A 7,276-nucleotide genomic window follows, 5' to 3' on the forward strand; every position below is an offset into this window, starting at 1 on the left:
ATCAAATGGGATCTTGCATTCTTTTTCTATATGTGGACCCTCTCATTTGTTTTGCTTTGTTTTGCTTGTATTTGTTTTTTAATTATTTTATTTAATTTTTTATTTAAATTCTAATTAGTTAACATACAGTGCAATATTGGTTTCAGGAGTAGAATTCAGTGACTCATCACTTACATACAACACCCAGTGCACATCACAAGTGCCTTCCTTAGTACCCATCACCCATCTAGCCCATCTCCCATTCTCCTCCCTCCCCATCTTATTTTTTCTTCACATGTAACTTCTTCAACGGTCTATCCTCATACACATATCCAAATGGCATTGAAACCCATGTGAAACTGGAACTTAGGTAAAGGCCTATGTGTCTTTGCTTTATCTTGGGCAACTACTTTCTCTAGGTCCATTAAGTAGGTTAATTTTGCTCAAAATTTGTCATGCTCATGGGTTGCACTATGTTTTCTTTACTACCCAATCCACATAATGTGAAGCCTTTTTTTTTTTTAGTGTTTATTTATATATTTTGAGAGAGAGAGCATGCATGTGAACAGGAGAGGAGCAAAGAGAGGGAGAGAGAATTCCAATCAGGCTCCATACTCGGCGCAGAGCCCAAGGCGGGGTTCGATCTCACAACCATGAGGTCACAGCCTAAGCCAGTATCAAGAGTCAGAGGCATAACCCACAAAGCCACCCAGATGCTCCACCTCTTTTTTTTTTTTTTTTTACATCATTATCATTGGAACTTTCAATCCCTGTATCTGTAGTCTTTCCTTTCTTAAGGAACCACTTGCATTGTATTTGTTTCAATTAACACTTTAGGAGAATTTGTGGTCATTTTTGCAATAATGACAATTTTGTGTTTGAACAGTGAAAAGGAAAGGAAAACTCAACTAGTCTTTGTTGCAGTGCTCCCCATTCCCAAGAAGAGCCAGCTGAGAGAGCTGGGCACCTCCCTCTACAGACCCTCTGTGCTTCACGTTGTCCCTTGACAAGCATATCAGGTCTTTTCTCTGGGAGGTGATGTATATTGCAGAATATCTGATAATCTTTCAGAACTATCAGTCCAGAAGATCATTTAAATGTCATCAGAGCTTCTAGTAAAAAAGAGTAGAGTGAAGAAAGAAAACATTGTCTTTAGAAACAAAATTGGATGTAATGAAAAAAGAAATTAACGCGATGTTAGCAACACAGTTGTCTGTGTCCCTTTGCCTCTGTCACCATGTTCCACCTAACTTGCCTGTCAGGAAAACTGTAGGACATGCAGTTGGGGATGCAAAACTTATTCATATTTCAAGGGGAAAGTATGACATTTTTGAAAAGTTAGAAAGCTGGAGGGAGTTTCCTTTTGTAATCGACTGTTACAATCAAAGTGGAATTTTTGTTGTTTTTATCTCTTTAAGAGGAAGGATGTTCTGTGATGTGAAACATGGGCAGTAGAGGAAGATGATATTGTCAAAGAAATATACCTCGGGAAAGTCAGAGTTGGCCTGAGAAGTTTAAGAGAAGAGGTTTCTCGCATCATCCCGAAGTCTTAGGGGAGGTGGCATTAGCCGAACGCAGTTTGAAAACAGCCTTTCCCACAGATCTCCAAAAAAACATTATCCAAGGACAGGGACACTGCCAAAAATTTTAATGGGGATAAATCTGGCAAGGACTGACTATTTTACTAAGTGATACCTTATATAATGATATAAATAAACAAATAGATGATAGATAGATGTATGACGACCTGTTGTCACCACCTGTTTACTCCACCCGGGAGGCCAGGGTCTTATTTCAGCTAGATCTCAGGGAGTATCTTCTAGCTAGCTCAGATGCTCGTTGCAGCAAAACAAAATGGAATCTGATGTTAAAATGATTCTTTCCAACACTGTAAAACTTTGGAAGTAGAGTCTTACAGAGGGATTTTAAGGGCATTAATGCAGGGGATGAGTCTATTTTTCTGGCAGTATCTCCCTATACACATTTCTTTATTCTTCCCTTTATGATCTTCAACTTTGTTGTCTATTCTGTTGTTTCTCACAGAGTTCCTTTTTGTATGGAGAGATTGTTTTCCAGATCCTGAGTGATGTGAGAAGAAGCTGACGTCTAGGATGTACCTTTTCCTCTACCTTTCCAGGAAGGGATGAGCTGGGTTTCCTCCTGGAAATCCCTTCCCTCACCAGAGGAGCTTCCTGTTTCTTCCTCTTTTCCCCATTTTTCTTTATTTCTACATTGCATGTTGCAGCACTGGTAAGACAACAGGAAGCTCAGGGCTTCCTCTCCAGGGCATTCAGCTGAAGGGATGTGCTTACCGCATCGATAACAGTAGCCGGAAAAGAAAGAAACACACCCACTCTCCAGAAAGCATGACCCCCCTGCTCACTCGGCGCACTCCCCAGGTTGGCCCCCCTTCTCCCTTGGAGGCTTAGAGGCCTCTTTGGGGTTGCACTTCTCAGGCCAATCCAGTGTTCAAGCCAGTTTTATCCCCATTTAAATTTGGTCTGGCCATATGCCTTCCTCAAAACCTCCTCTTAGATAATGTTTTCTGGAGATCTGTGGGAAAGGCTGTTTTCAAACTGTGATCTGCTAATGCCACCTCCCCTAAGATGGTGAGATTATGCAAGAAACTTCTCTCAGTTTCAGCAACATGTGAGATACTGTTGCTTAAAGTAACTAGGGATTAATCATTGTGATACAGACTCAGTTGGTATCAGTATTGCTGTGCATGTTCTTATACATAACATGGTATGTGCTGCTCTTTATAAGCTAAACACTCTTGAAATAAGCAAAGGGAGGGACTGGTGTGTCCAGAGATAAGACTTTTAAATATAATAGAAATTTGGAATCTAGTCTTCCATATATTCCGTATTCAGGGATCTGAAGGATCCTGAAGGATCCTCCTGCTGGAGGGCAGGACTGACTGAGGAATGTCCACAGGACCAAGAATAGCCAAAAAGGTCTCTGAGGATGGTCATTGCACTGACATGATGATGGGGGAGTTAAAACAAAAGTGTGAAAGACACAGCAGCTCTTGGGAACAGTCACTCAATGTTCTATGAGCCCTTGATAAGTAAAATGTGAGAGAGACTCCCTGTGGAATATCGAGGCCTGAGTGTGACAATTCTCCTCTGTTTGCCTCTTCTGGGATTCAGGGGCCATCGTCTACCACACATGGTAACGCTGACCCCAAGAGCTGCCTGAGCTATGAACCTCCACACATCTGCCATTTAATCAGCCAACCTGCGCTGGTCAGCAGCTGCCAGCCACCTGTGGGGTGCTGTTCTTAGACAGTTTGGTGAACTTGATAAAGACTGTCAAGTTGCCAAAGGTCTTTTCTCTTCTTCAACTTAATGCTAATAGTGTCTTTCCCACAGTTCAGTATGACCTTGGGAAAGTTTCAACTGCCTTCAGTCTGAGGTTTTCCCAAATTAAGTGAAATTTTCCCAATGAAAGCTTAGCACAAAATAAGTACTTAGTAATTGTTGATGAGGATGGAATAGAATATGACTAGTTAGTGAGGCGTATTTTCCTTTTTCTTTTCTTTATAACACTTATTTCCTAGCCCCATTGTCTGTTTTCTTTGGCTCCATGCCACCACAGTACTCATACTTTTATTTTAATTTTATTATTTTATTTTGTTTTATTTATTAAAATTTTTTATTGTTTATTTATTTTGGGGGGAAGAGAGAGAGAGTGAGAGAGCACGAAAGCGCAGGGGAGGGGCAGAGGGAGAGGGAGCGACAGAATCCAAAGCATGCTCCAGGCTCTGAGCTGTCAGCACAGAGGTCGAACCCACGAACTGTGAGATCCTGACCTGAGTTGAAGTTGGACACTTAACTGACTAAACCACCCAGGCACCCCTATTTATTTATTTTTTTTAACATTTATTTATTTTTGAGAGAGAGAGCCAGAGCCAGAGTGTGAGCAGGGGAGGGGCAGAGAGAGAGGGAGACACAGCATCCAAAGCAGGCTCCAAGCTCTAAGCTGTCAGCACGGAGTCCAACTCAGGTGTCGTACCCACTAACCTGAGCCAAAGTCAAACGCTTAACTGATTGAGCTACCCAAGCACTCCTATACTCATACTTTTTAAAAGAAGGTCTCCAAGGCTGGAAGTGTCTTTCTCTCCAATTTGGGCCACATCTGAGTTTCTTTGTAATATGATGAGGTATGCCATCTTCCTCACGTCCAGCTTCTTCCTCCTGTCCACTCACAATGGATCACAAGGACAACTGTCTCCAAGGGACTTGCCTCTAAACCCACTGGTTTCGTCCTTAGCCTTTTGTGGGTTTCTGACACAAGTACTGAGACGTCTTTAGTTCAGTAGTACTAAATAAATAACAAACTGCATTGCTCAGGGTCCCAACAGGAACCAGATGAGTAAATGTGGGAACCACATCCAAACAAGGGTAACTCGAGGAGGATTTATAAGGAGACTGTTTACAAAGGGATAGGCAGAGGGGCACCTGGGTGGCTCAGTTGGTTAAGCATCTGACTTCGGCTCAGGTCATGATCTCGTGGTTCATGAGTTCAGGCCCCACATTGGGTTCTGTGCTGACAGCTCAGAGCCTGGAGCCTGTTTTGGATTCTGTGTGTGTGTCTCTCTCTCTGCCCCTCCCCTGCTGACGCTCTGTCTCTTTTTCTCTCAAAAATAAATAAACATTTAAAAAATTAAAAAATAAAACAAAGGGACAGGCAGGGAAAGGCAAACCTGAGGCATAATGCAAGGACACAGGGCTGGTAATGACAGAGCTGTTACCCATCCCTGGAGCCAGTTTGAGACAAATCCATAGGGAACAGTCAGGAGAATAAACACCCTGACGTCACTATCTTCCTTTTCTCTGATCTGCTAAGGCTCCTTCTTAGCCAAGTACAATCGGAAACCAGAGAGCAAGGGAGCCCATTGAGGTCGACCTCCTGGGGCAGGACAGAGAAGGGTGGAGAGTGGATCTGGAGGGCAAATGCAAGAGATCTGGCACATTAAACAAATAAAAATGGGCCCCGTATGGATCAATGATGACCAAAGATGACCAGTGATATGAAACAAGGATTACAGTTTATCCAATTTTTTGCAGCTAGGGTCTTAAAAAAAAGAAATCAGTTGACCTCTCCTAGTAACATTTTGTGCCTCTAGAAAAATCTTCAGCTTTTGTTTTATGACTGGATTTTCAAAATCCGAATTACTATTACTCATGTTAACAGTCCAATCTCTGACATTATGGATCTTTGATTCTGACTATTCTGGCACGTGTCAGCTGGAGGTGACCCCACTTCCCATCCACTGAGGAAGAACCATTTGGTGCTCAACCTGGCTGTCTGGGAGGCCTTAGGCACACACCATTCTGGTCCTGCCAGGGAACTCAGAACAGGCTCTGTGGGTCCTCGTGCCCATAACCCACCCAGCGCGGACAGTCGAGTGTACTCTTCTCCTGCAGGTGGAGGGAGGGGTGAGCAAAGGAAGACAAAGGTATGGAATTTGCTAGTGATTCAAAGCTCAGGACTGGATGCAGAAATCCTCCTGCTGTTCTCATTCTTCTCACCGTACCAAAAGAAACCTAGGAAATCACCTTTGGACCCTAGCGATGGACCACTCAACTTAGAAAAGGCCACAGCCTTCTGAAGTTACTGCCACAGCCAGGAGTAAGGTTTTGTCCTAACGTCCTTGCAATTTGCCATTCTGTAGGTCGAGGCCATAGGACAGGTAGAGTGAGTGGTGAGCTACACGGTGTGATTTGAGTGGCTTCAAAAAACCTGCCAGACCCCAGACTATCTCCCTTGCTGGTCTGAGGGCCTCCCTGAAGTTTCCATTACTTGAGTCATTCCTTTATGCTAAGAATTTGCTTCAAGAAGTCCTCTGCTAAAATGTACATGCTGCTTGAGGGTGTGGTGCACATTTGTCTTTCTTTATTTTTGTCTTCTCAACATTGAACTTCCCTTCCTGTTTTGAGAACTCCACCCTGTACAAGTACTTATAGGAAGCAGAACCCATTTTCTACTATCAGGGCAGGGGCACATGACCTAAGTCAACTGACCAGGTCCATTCACTCCAGACTGTGCATCAGGAGCTAGTGATGCAGGATAGCAGAATTTGGGAGGCCATGCATTTTGGCAGTGGGTGACAGCAGCAGCAGTGAACCCTGTGGCAGTGGTCCCGTCCAGAGCTGTCAATGACAGCAGGGCAAAATGTGGTACCCAGCAGTAAAGGGGTGGTCTCAGTCATGTCCTCACAATCGTTAGTGGCTGCGGTCAGAACTGCTGTGTAGCATCCGGGTTCCTGCCCGTTTCCCAGCTCTGCCCCTTAGCCTTCCCAGAGAGGCCAGAGCTTCCCAGTATCACTTTACTAAACTCTGATGCTGCTAAAGTCATCTGCAGTTGCAAGAAACTAAGAACATTAACTGATAGGAGGGGTAACATATTAACTCCAGAGAAACTGTAAATGTACCAGCTGCAGATGGGTTCATTCATCTCATTAGCAAGTTGTCACCCTGGGAGACAGCAGGACCCCAGGAAAAAGTGTTGGTGTTGATGTGGGAAGTAATCAGGGGCATCTGGTCTTATGCACATGGGGTGACAGGGCTCGCCCAAGACAGCACTCACTGGACAGAGGCTCCAAGGTGACCTGAGGGACATGCAAGGCTCTAGGCTGGGGCAGTGCCGGCTGGAGACAGACATACTGGGAGGAGAGCAGGAGGGGCAGCACCGCACGGGCTGACACAGGGCTTGAGTGCGGAACCTTACTGGAATGACCTTTTCTGCCCTAGTAGAGCAGCCAAGGGAAGTTTCTGCTTTGTCAAATTAAGACCACTGTTTTTCTCTCTCTGATTTGCCTAAAAATTTCTGCTGACATGTAGTCTTCACGGTAATAGTAATCAGCTTGTGGGATTTCTATCCTCTCCCCACCTCCTCCCCCTCCTCCCCACCCTTGCATTTAGCCCCTTTATGATTTGATAAACAGGGATACAAAGTGCAAGGACAGTGTAAACTCTAAATGACTGAAAGGGCAAGGCCTGTGTCTTCATTGTTTTTTCCCCACAGAGGAGCACAGAAATCATTCTCTGTTCACGAAGGGAAGGAGGAGAAGGAAACTAGGGATGTAGTGAGTGCACATATACTCATCGTTCACTGAGAAGCTGTCTGTGGTTTTTGTGAAGAGTAGGGGCAGCCTACGGGTTAGCGGAAGCCGCTCCTTCATACATTCCCCTCTACTTTCCCTCACGCAAGAGCTGCACCCTGTATTGGGTTCCCTGCACAATGAACTCAGGACCCAGGTATTGTGCTCTTAACTTTTCCATGAAAGGGT

Source organism: Hyaena hyaena, unplaced genomic scaffold (genome assembly GCF_003009895.1).
Source record: "Hyaena hyaena isolate Hyena2069 unplaced genomic scaffold, ASM300989v1 scaffold_382, whole genome shotgun sequence".
NCBI classification, from domain to species: Eukaryota; Metazoa; Chordata; class Mammalia; order Carnivora; family Hyaenidae; genus Hyaena; species Hyaena hyaena.